The sequence below is a fragment of the Lepisosteus oculatus genome, chromosome 10, assembly GCF_040954835.1.
Source record: "Lepisosteus oculatus isolate fLepOcu1 chromosome 10, fLepOcu1.hap2, whole genome shotgun sequence".
NCBI lineage: Eukaryota > Metazoa > Chordata > Actinopteri > Semionotiformes > Lepisosteidae > Lepisosteus > Lepisosteus oculatus.
This window is the reverse complement of record NC_090705.1, coordinates 38095564-38110989: the sequence shown is the minus strand read 5'-3', so window position 1 is coordinate 38110989 and position 15426 is coordinate 38095564. Positions and strand designations below refer to the sequence as shown.

The 15426-nt window shown below is 36.7% G+C and overlaps 1 long non-coding RNA gene and 1 other non-coding gene across 2 annotated transcripts; one reads left to right on the top strand and one right to left on the bottom strand.

Annotated features, from left to right (window-relative positions):
• The first annotated feature begins 3126 nt into the window (after positions 1–3126).
• On the top strand, positions 3127–10316 carry LOC138241547 (uncharacterized). Its single transcript, XR_011190780.1, has 2 exons — positions 3127–3584; positions 9112–10316. It is a non-coding gene; the product is annotated as an uncharacterized lncRNA (long non-coding RNA).
• Positions 10317–10948: 632 nt separating this feature from the next.
• si:ch211-153f2.3 (uncharacterized) lies at positions 10949–14461 on the bottom strand. The gene is made up of 2 exons (XR_011190781.1): positions 13922–14461; positions 10949–12504 (listed from the first exon to the last, which is right to left on the bottom strand). It is a non-coding gene; the product is annotated as an uncharacterized si:ch211-153f2.3 (transcript).
• Positions 14462–15426: the final 965 nt, after the last annotated feature.

Here is a 15426-nt window from a genome sequence, read left to right as displayed (position 1 = left end):
AGCTCTGCCAATCCCTCTGTTTTTCTTCCAGCATTAGATATTCCCTGTTCCAATTATATGATCCCCAAGGGTCATTTTAAATGAAAGATCCACATTTACATATAATGTTGTTGAAGTTACAAATATGTTAAGCCTGAGAGGTTAGGTTTCCCACAAGAATTTTCTGGTCTAAGTTTGCTTAATAATTAGCATGAATCTATTTCAGATTTTAGGACATACATATGGTTTACTTCTTGTTATTCAAATTATGTGCTGTATAGTGCACAGAATAGTATGGTATTGAATGGGATAAGGTTCTATTTTTTGTACAACATTTGTTCATTGCATAATAGCATTGATAACATACTATAGTGGTAGTGTTTGTACTGAGTTTTTTTTTATTTTAATGAAAAGACGTTATCGGAACATAGCTGATCTGCCTTTTAAATGTGTATTAACCATTTATACAATTAAAATGCTAAGGGGCAATATTTCTAATTGAACCATTACCTGAATTACATGGCTTATAGTAGGCATTTTCAGAACGTACCGTACTTAAAAGGACAGCTGCGCTTTGCAGTTGGAACAGAGCATACAATTTATCAGTTGTGTTGGTAAAATAATCCCCTCTTTCTTTACCTGATTAAAAAAATTGCACATCACTATAAAACTATGGGAAAGGCCTCAAGCTACTCATGTGAAACACAGCTGTTGGAAACAGGTACTGTTGCTGAATAGGTTATTAACTTTCCACAAGTGTTCACACAGCTTCTGAAGTCCTTAAACAGCTTTTGAATCATACATTCTGTCACCTCCAGGTCCTCCTTTAAAGAAGGCTACACATTTTGGAAGCCAACCACTTCTTAAATGGATATGCATCCATGTAAACAAAGTTGTGTAATGTCAGAAATAAATGTGAAATAGCAGCATACAATGTTTACAAAAGTAAACAACAGCTCTTCACTTGCCTTTGCATACTGGGTAGAATTAGATCACTGATAGCAGGTGTGCCACATTTCATGTCTTTCTGTGATTATCCCAGAAGGAATCTCATGTATTAAGCAGAGCTACACTCTAATTTCATTCAGTTACACAAAGGCACATGTAAAAGGATAACATTACAGTTAAGATTTGAAAAGAGCCTGTGATTACAGTATTCCTAATCCAGAGTTGGAGTGAACACATAAGAAGCACTGAAAGCTGCAGGCCCAGTTGAACAAACTCACTGCTTTAGAAAAACCAGCAAGCATATCTGCATATCTGTGTGGTCATAAACAACGATTAGGAACCCTCTGTATGATAACTGGGGCTTACAATTGTCTTAAATAATAGAAATAGACTTAGTTTTGGAAGGGCTGTTTTAGATAACATTAGGTGTGGTTTCTTCTTAGACAGAAAACCAGCAGAAAGATATTTCAGTAGCTGTAACTATGGTATAAATGAGCCTATAAATATCAGAGTTTGACCAGAACTGGGTATGTAAATGACCCCAATCTCCTTCTGGCCTGTTTGTACCAAGAAGGTTAGGTTTTCATAAATATTTCGGCTGAAATTCCCTCCCTGAATATACCGCCAGAAGAAACTGGAGAAAACCCACTTGGAAATGGTCGGAATTTGCCAGAACAGCCGAGGGATGAAAATGAAAAAGCCAAGTGAGTCCCACACAGACCAAAGCAGAATGAACATTTCGGGGCTCAACATGTGACATTAACCCACAAGCCAACACGTGTGACACTTGAAACATAATACATAGAGAGAAGGTAAAGTTTGGTATTAAGTAAAACAAATCTAATGATAACATGAGTATTACAGTTGAGGCAGAACTGTTTCAACTCTGGACTTTGGCTTTTCCTGCTTGGTTAGAGAAGTAACAGCCAGGCCAGGATGATGACACAGCCTAAACCCCCTCACAAGAAAGGGGTTGGTGCATTAGTGGTTGTGGACATGGTGAAAGAGGGTGTTACTAAACAGATGCTGGAATAGATTGGACAAGAGTCCTGTATGTTTTCCCAGGTTAACTGGGAAGTGAAGTCTGTCTTTCTTTCAAACATCTATTACGAATTCCCACCAATAGTGACACACTGCCTGCATAACTACTTGTCGCTGAAAGTTTTCAGACTTTTAATACATCAGGAGATAAATTAAGCTGAGGAGATGTGTTTATTTAGGACAGTGCAGTAGAAAACACAGCGTAAGTATAAAACTAATCTACACATTCTGTTACTTATGAGACCTCCACCATTACACATAGAGTTGTAGTGCAGAGCTCAGAGCTCAGAGAGCAGAGTTCAATACGGCAAACCCATTCTCAGAGTCTGCAAATTCTGGCACTGAAATGCAAACAGAAATGTCAGATGTGTATGTTTACCTGGAGTGCTTCGTGCAAACGCACATTGTACCAAAGATTGTCCCCATATAATATGTGATATAATTTCTGTTTTTCTGACAGCAATGAGTAAATTAATTGTCAACTGTGTGCATATATTCTGGGCCTCCTCCGGTGGTTTAACCAGCAAAGGTGCACACCTGAATGCAGCTTAAACTCTGTAATCAGATTTGTAAAGCAGCTCCTAAACTAAAATAAAATACTGCGTGCAATTAAGCATCACACATTTGTGTGAAACTGATTGCAAATATAGTATGGGATACATTATTAGCTGAAGAATTGCAAAATAAACCAAAGCTACACTATAATCAAAAGGAAATCTAGGAATAATTTAATATTTTATTTCATATTACGTCTACTGTACAGTGAAGCACATAGCAATAAAGCAACACTTTTCACCTAAGTGCTTAATCTGCACATTATTTTTTTTCAAGAGAAACTTTAAAATGTTGCCCTGCTTCTTATTTTTCTGAGGATTGTGGGGTGAAATGCTCTCTTAAGCCAGGTGAAGAGTTTTTTCTGTACCAATAGAAACTTTCATGAATGTTTTATTCACAAACGTGTTGGACTAAGTATTTGAAATTGGCTTTGATCCTTAATTTGTTTCCTTTATGATACTGTCTTTAGTAAGGTCACAGTTCTAAATCCATGTTGTCCACTCAGTCTTGTTTACTTTTTTCCATTACTTAAGAGCCATGTGAAAACAAGCCAGGGAAATTCCTCAGCCGAGTTTCTCACCAGCTGAAACAGTGCCTGCCAAACAGAGGTAGCTAAGGCTACTGCCTCTTCAGAGCACCTCCTCCGGATAGAAATCATTGGAGGATTTTTTAAAGCAATTAATAGTAAAATGGTAAACAAAGGTTTTAACACTTCCATTGGTTAGGTGCACATCACTCAAACTGGATCACACTTGTGTTGACAGACCTTCACTGAAAAGTGTTCCTGGATTTAAGTTTCCAGTTGCTCCAAGCTGCCACTAGTAAGACTTACTGTGCTGGCACATTTCAGACAAGGCTGTATGTGCTACAGCTGAAACAATCCAGGGATTATGGAGTTAGTTTTGATGAGACTCAGAGATTTCTCCTCAAAGTCTGCAACTTTCAACGACTGCAAATCAGCAGAGATGTCTTCTTTCAGAGTCCCCCAGGAAAACTGCAAAGGAGAGAATCGACCACAACTAGACATTGAGACTGCACTGGCGTGGCTCAGAAGAGAACTGGTAAGACTGGCTAGGCAGTTTCATCATGATGGAATCTATTCTGGTTGGATTTTCTGCCTAATTTCATCCAAGTTGATGATTAAAGGTTATACAAAATGGTGGAGTTATTTTAGAGAGCCCTGTTGTTTAGATATTTTTATGTTCTTAACACTTCAAGAATCTTAAAAAGGTTTTATCGATCGCTTTAATATGCCACGATGCAATTAAGAATAGTAAAATAAGCAGGGAGCATATCCATAATTGTTGAAATTTGTAAAGATGTTGTTGGTAGTTAGAAGTAGTTGTAGAAGTAGCAGTAGTAGTTTTTAGTTTCTTCTTTGATTTCTTGTATGGAATCAAGGATCTGTCATCGCGTTGAACCAAAGTATTTTAGTCAGTATACCTTTCTATCTGGGAGAGATCGATGGGCAGAATTTCATATTCCAAGAAATTAGTGATCCAAAGCACATATACAGGTCAAGTAAAACGGAACTTTTAGTTTAAAGCAGATTAGTTTCTAGTTGTAGTTTCTGGCAGCATGTTTTTTTGAAAATCTATTCTGTAATAAAGTAATTGTTTTGTACATTTACACATTTTTGTACATACATATTTTTTGTGACTCTTTTTGCTTTTAGTTGTTTCTTAATTAAGTCAGAAACTATTCAATGGTTTCCTGTTGGCACAAGGTGAAAAAGAAAATTAGGCCTGATTTATTGTACTGTATGTGGTCTCTTGTTATGAAATACAGAAGCCAAGAGCATTAGATATTTAAGTCAAAATTTGTTTCAGTGAAGGTAAAAAGTTAGGTAAAAAAGATCACAGAATAATGTGCCAATTACATTTGGTCTGAAATAAAAGGAAATGTCATTTTTGTTAGCTGACGTTCTGAAAGGTCATTTTTGTAAACAGTATGTACAAGATGAGTAAGTTATTTTAGTCTTTTAAACTTGATTAGCATGTCGATGAGACTTTGAGCCTTTACCCAACGGTCTTGACAGCAGTTTCCTCACTTGACATACAAAAACTTTTTGTGACGAGATAATGCAACACAATGGCAAAACCATTGTGGCAAGCCACTGACGCAATTAAACCTCGATCATTGTTAACACAATCAGCATTTTTGTTCTGGACAATTTGAGCAGCTGATCTTTTGTATTGTTCTACTTGTCTTATCTGTAATCTAGTGCTAAACCATAGTTCCTTTCTGTAGTTATTTGTGATGGTTTTAACAGTTTAAAATACACCTTATTACAGGATCCTGAGTATATGATTTATGAGTACATTTCAATTGTTTTAATCATCCATTTTGTATATAATTTCAGTTAATCGGTTTAGAATTGTGTTTTTTGTCAATATTCAATTTAAAGTTAATACACTTATTTTATAATACTGACTAGCTTGGATGGGACTCTAAATGACTTGAAATGTTATTGAATCAATTTTGATCATTTTCTCCAAAACAGTTTACCTACACAAACAGTTCCATATTGTTTAGACCAGTGTACATTTATGAAATGTATTTGTCTTTAGCTTGGTTGAGAGATTTAGTCATGAAAAAAGGTATGGATATACTAGTGTTGGGGGAAAAAAGTTCATAAATGTTCAAAGGAATAAGTGGAGGCTAATTCCACACTGAAAAGTAAATGTATTCTATTCTTTTTATTTCTACTTTATAGCGTATAATTAACCGCCATTTGTTTCTTTGCAGTTTGCATGTTGACACAACTCTCAACTCTAACCTCTTTTTGAATAAAATGCCTGGGACCTAGAAAAACTAGTACACCTTTCTAAGGTTTCCAACAGCAATCTCTGATGAACGGGGACAATGGCACCACCAAATTATTTTTATTTCATACAAAGCAGCTGTAAGTGACAAGAGTTTCAGGGGGCATTTTTCTTGAGCTCTTAAGTGATTGTCCAGAATGACCTAAACCTGGCAGGGGGTCTTCCTCCTTTTTGAATGGAAGGTCAGGTTTAAAAGCCAATTAATTATCCATCTTAGCCTGACAACATTTTCAAATGCAACCCCTCCCCATCTCCCCACCACCATTTTCAATGAGCTATTCTGCCCCATGTCCCTATGGGCAAGTGAACAAAGTGGGTCAGGAGTTTAATCCTCTTTCTGCCTTAATAGTCCCTAGCAAGATGTCCAACATGACCTTTGAGAAATCACAGTTTTTCTGTAAGAACCTTAAAGTAAAATAGTTTTTTTTTCCAGTATTATCACTAGCCAGAACAAATCCTTTGCAACTGAAGTCCATAAATTTCCTATACAAAATATTATCCTATGGTTGGATGCATACTTTAGATACTTGTCCCTGATATACTGTATAAGCCTAGGATGTTCCAGATGTAGCATATGAAGACCATCATACATTTGCTAAATGCATTTACAAAAGTGTGATTTTAAGGCCCATTTTAGTAATTACTGCTTGCTGGGCTCTTTCAGAAATGCATTATTATGAGGTTGCCTTGTAGCAGTTCTAGTAAAAAGCTTTTTTGTGCATTAAAAAGTCACGTCTTTATGAGGCTGACAAATGCACTAAGTGGAAAAAGTCTGTGAAATATGCCTACATGGAATTATTTTTGCAACACTTTTCAAAGACTGTAGTGTTCTCCTTATTCATCTTTACTGTCAACACAATTTATTTTAACCAGGCATTCACAACCAGAGTATATATGTCTTAACACCACTTCTGTTACCATAGTTAAGTAACAAAATATTGTGACCAAAATCAATCAAAACTGCCCTTCAACCAGTTTTGTGGCTGCCTATCATGTGGGCCAAGAGATATAAAAAAAGAAAGACTTTAAAGTGAGTGAACATTAACTAAATCTTTTCTTTACAAATTATTCATGGCCTCTGTTGATCAGATAATTTAAGAGATGCTTGCTTTGAATCAGTAAAAGATTTCCTAAGGGTGAGGAAAGGAAATCAATGCAGGCACAGTTAACTCCCAATTCTTCAAAGAAATTTCACGTTGTTTTGTGTGGTCTCTATCAAGTTCTTGCAGACAGCTTTGAAGCCAGAAGCCAATGTCCACTTCTAAGCCATGCATGGGACTCACCCTTCATAAATGCAAATCCTTCAGAAGTATCTTTTCTTTTGGACTCACCGGCCTCGAATTCCACTCCTAAATGAAATGAGAAAAGCAGTGAAGTGGGCATTCTGGGCATTTTTAAATACATGCAATTACTGTAGGTTAGCTCTGACTCGTATGTGAAAATAATAGAACAATTTGTGTATGAATTAAGGCCTATTTACTTGAAAAAGAGTTTTTTTCACTCTACTATGAAAACCTAAACATTATAAATGGAACAAATGTACACATGAAAGCTGATCACGTAATGATAAATATCTGTACTTGGCTTTGTAGTAAGATTACAAAGTATTCTGATAGGATTATGACTAAGAGACTCTAAATAACATTATATATACTATACATTCATATTCATGCTGCATATTTGTACTCATTAAGTTAGATTAAAATGAATCTAACTATGTTTTCATAAAAGAAAGTAAAAGTACAACAAAACTACAACAAATTGACTTAATGACAAGAGTAAGACCAAATGATTCTTGTAATTAAAAGCTTTAGGAAACAAATAGATCTTTAACAATGACGTTGGAGGCAAAGTTTATATTTTATTATCCACAAAAAGACAATTATGTGCTCTCTGTGCCATTTTTCAGTTATCTTTGATATAGCATGAATGAAATATTCTTTAGAGAGAACTCTCTTTTTTTTTTGCTGAAGTACATTATCTGCACCACTTTTTTCTAAGGTCAAATAAAAAATGTACTTATTTTCCAAAATGGTGTTCTAGTGAAAGCAAAACTACACATTTGATAATTGCACTCCTTTTAAACCCTGCATTTTCCCTTGGTGTGCCCGGTTCGGGTTTTATTATTACAGTATTTTTGTACAGAAACATTCTTCTTAAGCAGAAACAATCCCAAACCACCCTGTGAAAGCTCACCAAGATTAACCGATGCCATAAAAGGCAGACATGGAGGACTCTTGGTTTAATGGGACTGTTCCTAAGCAAGCAACAGCGTTTCAAAACTTATTTCACGGGTCACAGCCTGCAAAATAAAAGCTGTTTGTAAAAAGTCCAGTCAGCCTGTGTTTGAGAAGGGCATGCTGTGCATGGACCACTTCAAAACAAGAGCACACTGCCTGCCGGAATTTGTTATTACATGCTTCTAAATTGCAGAAAATTGAAAGTACAAATGAAATGTCCACTAGATTAATAGTGTTTGAATTACAGAGTCCTCAATTGGATAGCAGATCAAAGGCCACAGTTACATATCCTAAAGCTAACGCTAAACCATATCTGGAAATGGAAATCAGTGAACAGCCAGATCACTGTTAGACACTAGATTGGTGAAGTAATGGATTTTGTCGGATTAAGCGTTTGCTAAGATTGGCATTAGCTTTGATTTTTTTTTCCACTGCATAGAGTAGCTACACAGAGTCCATTAAAATTAACTATCCACTTGTTCTTAGTGGGACATTAAACTAAGGTTTTGTTTCTTGTCAGCGCTGAGATTTGTCTTTTGGGCTAAAGTGCTTTCTAAACATACCGGGACACCAAAGGCAAAATTGTTATTTTTGCTTGACAGTCAAGCTATTTGTATTTGTGATCATGAAATTTATATGAATGTAAAACACATTATAATACAAGTTTTAGTTAGGGTAAAACTCTGCATGCATTTGAATATATTAAAAAACATTTTGTGTTCAACCCAGTAATTTCCCATAAGTATTGTGATATATTCACTTCACTAGTATTCACTAATATTCACTAGTACATTTCAGAGTGTAACGGTTACATGATGAAGAATAAATTGAAGTCAAGACACCCTAGGAATAGTCAAGAAGTCAAAGTGGCTGTCGTACGGGCTTGTCAAAACACCTCAGATGATTACACAAAGGGTTTGATGAGTCCAGTGGGTCACAGATTTAACTGAATTATTGCCTCAGAGGAATATGCAATCAAATATCGACTTTCACGCTTAAAATCATCTCATGTTTGTACTTGCGGTCATCAGAAAATTGCAAAGTATGTTTTGGCTCTAATTAGATCAAATATGTGCATTGAATTATCCCAAAACAAAAAGTATATGTAATATATACTACTTTGTACTTATTATTCACATTCAGCTCATGATCACAGATACAAATTGTACATCTATAAATAAAAAAAAAACAGTTTTGGCTTTGATGTCCCAATATACAGTATATATACAGTATCCTTGAAGGTATCACAGCTTGTCTTCTATTAAGAAAAATTGATCAGCAAGGCTGGCTTTCTAGTGTCTCATCTACCCCTATTATAAAATCTGCCCTGTGAACTTTCTGGAAATACTTGTTTTGTCAGTACGTTTCCAAAAGTGAGCAGTGATTGGCTGAAATGTTAAAAATCTGACTCACACTAAAATCTAAGAACTGCCCTGCCTCTGCCTTCCAGCAGCAACTCCTAGTCGAAAAAGATACAGTGATAACAACAACTCATAGTGTTGGCCTTGTGCTTCTCTTGGCAGATGGAGATGCGCTCTCAAGACCAGATGCTGATTAAGCAACTGATGGATCTCCATAACGGCATACAGGAACTGAAGCTGGAGTGTGCCGACCTAGAAAATATTGAGTCGGAGAGCGACACTGAAGATGGTAGTCTTTACTCCAGCTTTGGGGAAGTATGCTCTAGCCCAGCCTTCTCTGGCAGGGCGCAGCCTCAAGGCTCACCCAGACGGAGCTCAAGCAGACGAAGTTCTATGCCTTAGCGGGTCTCACTCGAGGGGTAACAGCATACTACTGAACTCTACCGTATTCAAATGAGCAACCCTTGCCTTAGCTACTCCACAAGACTCCCACCTCCTGTGGTGTACAATCAGCCTTCTGCACGAATGTCTGCGTCAGGCCCTGCGTAAGACTGAGCTACAGAATGTGATTGTATTTGTCTCTACTCCATTTTGGAATTGTTGTGTTGCAAACATATCCCCATATGTCAGGGCTGCCCATTGTAATATGGTAGTGCTCTGTGAGTCTGTGAATCTTGATCTGCTCAGCCCTTTTCATCTAACCTACTGTGCACATAACTTTCTTTGATCAGTGCTGCTACCAGGTGTTTATGCAACGCCCATGTACGATTTGGTTAAAATGTGTTTTGGTGTTTACTGTATATACAGTATATTGGTTACATTTAAAAAGAGTTGTGTTTGATTCACTATAACTGTACTCAATTATAACACTGTCCATTATTTATTACTGTACGTGCAGAGCATGGTGCCAATGTTAAGGGAATAATCTGTTGTTTTTTTGTTCATTTTGGATTAAGATGTTCAGCAGCACTTTAGTTGAAAACCACTACATGTAAAGCCAATAGTAACTTTGTCCACATTCAGAATACCACCATTTCTCATTCTTTTTTTAGACATAACCTTCGTAAATAAGTAATTGTTAATATTGTAAACAACTGAATGAAGATAGATTTTTTTTAGATTGTCAAATTGTAGTGTTATCAGTGGCGAAAAGGAAAAAGTGTTATGAGAAGTGACAACATTTACAAGCAAAGAGCCTCAGGGCATCTGCTTGAATGGGCTTCCTAGGAGAGTTTGTTTAACACCCAGAACACATCGACGAGTGACAGGTGGACATGTTCACTGCCATTTCTAACTGATTGTTGACAGATACTCTCCACATAGCTGCAGGGCTTGATTCTGTCAAGTAATAAATACTTTGAAACATGTCTGCTTTGTGGTTTCTTGAAAAACACTGGAGTGTCACTAATCTGTCATGTGTTACATGATATTCTCCACTTTTTTAGAGCTTCTCCGGTTTTGCAATTACTTAAACATCAGATTTAAACCGATATTTAGGACAGTTGAAATCATTGCATTTCTTTCTCTCTACTTTTCAATGTTGGAATTAAACTCTATTGGCTCCTTCGCAATTGGTACACTGACACAGCATTTCTCGACTTTTCTTTTATTTCATTTTTTTCCTCCACATTTTAATGGATGACTGCAGATATTAACATCAAACTTTTGAGTTAGGTATAATAGCATATATTGGTACATTTTGGCACAACCTTATAAAACAACTGCTCACCAAGCTTGTCAATGTATGACGAGCGAACTTCAAAATGGACCAAGTTGTTCTGAAAAAATGACCTTTCTCATTAAAATGACCTTTCTCATTCAGACTTAAGTTCACTTACTGTTATACTCTTTTAAAAACCAATCTTGAATGAAAATGTCCTTCACCATGACTACTGAGCAATAACAGCTAAAACTTTTGCGGTTAGTAGGGTTACTCATGGATTAGGATGTTTAGTAGTGTTGTGTAGTAAGTGTTGAATAACACAAAACCCTTCAAGACTTTGTCATTTTGTAATGTTTTATTTATCTAGTACAGACTGAAAAGATATAGTTTTGAGTAATTTCGTAGTCCCATGCTTCAGAAAATAGTAAAAGAGTTAATGATAGGTTTCTGCAGGCTTAATTGTAAAATTGTAATTTTTCCTGTACCACAAAGTTATTTATTCATTTTTCTGCATCATTTAAAAGCACGATGCTTAATATTTCAATTGTTATGACTTAAATGACATTAAAAAGTGCCCTGACATGGAAGTAGAAAAGAAGCAACATTAGAGTTTTAATGTATTATTTTCTTGTCCTCAGATTCATTGTTAATGCAAGATGCTACATTAAGCAGATTGAGTTAAAAAAATTGAAGGTTTATAACAAAGCTTTTCTGAAAAAAAAACTTTTGTTCAACAGAGGCTCTATATATTTTTTTGATCATGCTATTCTTTGTGTTCTATTCTTTTTTTCTTGGTTTTGAATACCTCATTGTCTTTTTAATACCACCAAATGCCTGATGTTGTGGTCTAAAGATTGTTGAAACTTCTATTTCCTTTGTTGAGATAAAATCACTGCAATTGACAAACCTTACCATCAGAGCTTGTTGGGAATTTGGCTTCTAAGCCCAGAGCATTTTTTTTCTTACCTAAGAAAGCTCCTGATTAGCTGGCATCTCTGCAGCTCTTTGATACAAACCAGTCCCTTCGTTTTTATCCTCTTAGAACCCTTTAGGAAGACCTGGGTTAGCATAATGCATAATTCTACCCAGAGAAAACTGATGTACATGGAACCCAGGACAGTAGTACACCAAATTCTATTTTCATGTAGTTGTAAAGTGCATGTTCACAAAAGATATTTAGCATTGAAAGTGTGCTAAAATTCTGAATGAAGTTGAGAGTAACACACAGGTTATTACCTTTTTTAATATAATGTGTTTATATTACATATTAAAGTTAAATGTCAGTGCTGACATAGAGTCTAGTATTCATTATACCAGAAGCAGGAACATCTGTTTCCTGCCGACAAGTGAAATGTTGGATTTTGTGGCCTCAAATAAACAGAACATTTCAGAGGCTGTGGACTGCTAGAACAGATTCACAAAACATACAGCAACCAAGATTAGTCAATGTGAGTAGATAATAGTAAAGTCTCTTCATGAACAATCAAGTTCTATGTCATATTGGTATGCCACTGAGGTAAAGACAACATGAAGAAGAACATTCATGACACACTTAAGAGCCTTTGCAATTGACACACTGACATATTTTAATTGGGCCTCTATAAGGGATTTATGAGCCTGTATTGCATTGTAGCACATTATGCCAGTTTACTACTCAGTAGTCAGGATAAGGTCACATAACAGAAACAATTAAATGCCTGGCTTCTTCAGCGCTTCTGTACAAGAGACTGCCTGTTGTCCATCTCATTAGCTTGGAGAGCATTGCCGTTAAAGATGACATTTTCTTTTTTCTCTGGACTGAACGGCTCATTTTCACGTCTGAGCCTCTGTATTTCGCTGTTTATGTCCAGCAATCTTTTAGCAAGCTGTCTGTCTTGGGAACGCATCTCCAGCTGTATTTCGAAAAGAGACAGAAAAAGAAAAAAAGTGTTACAGCTCAATTGATGGTGTAAAGGAACTCAAGAACATTGCATATATAAAGTTTGTGGAATACTACAAAAATAGAAGACATCTTTTATCTTGTGATTATGAGAAGACTGGTTGTAGTGTGTCAGACAGTCTTTTACATCCTATGACTGAGGAAGAAACTGTTGAACTTGTCACCGTTAAAGTGAAAAGACTTCCAAATCTACTTCCACACATTCAAGAGTCATTTTCTTATTTCTACATAAAATATTATTATAATAATAGTACTAATTGCTTACACTTATATAACTCTTTTCTGGACACTCCACTCAAAGCGCTTTACAGGTAATGGGAACTCCCCTCCACCACCACCAATGTGCAATTATTATATTGTATAGGATTCTGAGAAAGTATGGGGTAAACAAGCAAAGGCAACAGTTTAACATCGTAGAGCATCAGTTTAAAGTCCATTTAATTTCTTAAAACTTCACTGTGTTCTTTTGCATACAATGTACAGTGGAAAGTTTATTATTAGTACTAGCCATTATAACAACAGCAGTTTTAGCCAATCAAACTTCCACCCATCTGTGATTTGCCATAAGACATGAAAACATATTTTTTAAGATCTGCAGCAATGAACATTATCAGAGGCACCAAAAAGTTTTAAACACCTCTGATCGATCTTAACTATTTTAATTGTATATAATTGTGCATTCTCTAACTTGTACATAAATTATTCACAATTCAAAAGCACACTGGCTGCATATCAAAATGTTCTGCATCTAGTGTTTGTTAAACATTTTATGGTACTGTTTGTCTAATTTGACATGCCAAATTCTTGTTGCTTGGAGTTGTTGCTTATCTAGAGGAAAATAAAAGTTCAACTCCGCATTTTCAGCTTTAGAAAAAAATCTAAATGCAACTGTCAATACTCTGGAAGTAATTCTGCACTTAATCCTGCAGTGTTAGGAAATAATGTTCAAAGATTGCGTATGCATTTTGTGATTAAAATATAAATAGTTTTATTTATCCTGAAAAACAGGGGCAAATGATTTCCTGAAATGCCTTCCTCATTGCAAATGAATATTAGTGCAACAGAATGGCAAAGAAACTTTTTTGCAAACAGCATTTCATAAGGCTGTGTGAGTCATAAAGGAATCTAAATATTTTTTAAAATGTTCACACTCTGAATGAGGAGCATAAGAGATGTCTTCATTTATCTAGACGAAATTTTAATCACATTTTGGTCTTTCCATTTGGTCAAACTACAAAAATGGAAAAACTGAAGCTCTCATTTTACGGCTTTTTTCAAAATGTACTTAGATCTCGAAGCTTTTGAAATCCCTATTTTTTATACATGTACTTTTTAACTGTCAGCCACGAAAAGCAAATCAGTTTACTTACCAGTTCAGATCTTAGCCAGGTTATTGCTCCGTCTATTTTAGCTCTCCTGAGCTCCTCGTTGACCTGGAAGTCTCTTCCAACAGTACTTGCAACATTACTGCCAGGACAAAGGGCTGGTACCTGCTCTCCTGTTCCCCTGAAGGCATGGATCAGTTTGTTTTTAATGTTTTCTAACACCATGGCGGAGACAGTGTCTTCATACTGAGTCTCGGAATTCATCGTGAGCGCAGATGATGCAGGGGGCTGTCAGGACGGGGAGTCATTAAGCTGAGGGCAGAGACTGAGTGAAGTTTGCCTTTGTCGTCCGTACAAGTGCCCCTCTGTGATTTTGTTTCTTTCTCAGCCCTCGGGATGTTTGCCACCATCCAAACCCTGCCACAGCTGCGACTACCTTTCCAGCTCGAGTTCACGTTGGAATATTTGACTTGTTGTCAGTGGAGAGACTCCACCGAAGAGACTTTTCTACCTTGCTTCTTCTTTTACAGCCTTTCACGTCTCTTCATAGTGTGGTACTAGCTTGTTTTGCAACTGTTACTATGGAAAATCCCTCCCCCCCCCCACCCCCATCCCTCCCCTTCAATCCTCTTTTGAGTGGTGGTGGGAAATGTGGGACAAAGCCTATTGTTGCTTCCCGTATTGAAAAGCCCTGTCTCTCTCTTTACAACAAAACTGGTTTGAGCCTCTCAAAAGGGCAAGATTGTGACTCTTATGCGATAGTGGGCAGGGAGGGTGAGGTGGGGGGTAGCTGTGATGGTGTCAATGGATTTTTAGTTGTTACCTCAGACCTGGCATCACCAATAAAGGCAGTATGCTGCTGTGACTGACAGGTCAGGATGGATAAGTACAAAGGCTTGGTGACGCCCAGTCAACAAAGGAACAATACACACAGACCATTGTAATATCATCAGGCTATGTGTATCAAGTAAGTCTATGCCCCTACAGGGACAAGAGCTTTCCTAATCTGTTCGCAAATAAGGGAGTATTTCTCATAAGGAAATCCCAACGAAGAAACAGCCTTTCACAATTTGAGAGACAGAGCTGGGAGCCATAAGTACAAGTAAGGCCCTTGTACATTGAGACCCAAATTTAAATTCATAACAGTGAAACCTCATTGTAATTAAGTAAAATATTTCTTGCAATAATTGAATGTGCAGGTATGGAACAAGGCCTTTTGAATTGTTTTCTGTTTAATACTTGCCCTTGCGGGGAAAAAAAAGAGTCATTGTCTGCTTTTCTATGTGCCAGGACCTCCCTTTTTCAGCATTATTTCTCCTCTAAGGGCTGGTAAGGCTCCAGACTATGCTGACCTGTTTAAAAGCTACACACTTCAAGGGCGTTTCACCCAAGACTGTAGTGAAAACTCATTACTAAGAGAAAAAAGTTACTCATATACAGTAACTGCCTGTAACTAAAATGCAGCCCATATGTGCTTTTTTTGTGCATAGATCCATTTTCATCCCTAATGTGTCAGGCCTGCAGAGACACAAATCTTTAACCAGACCCAA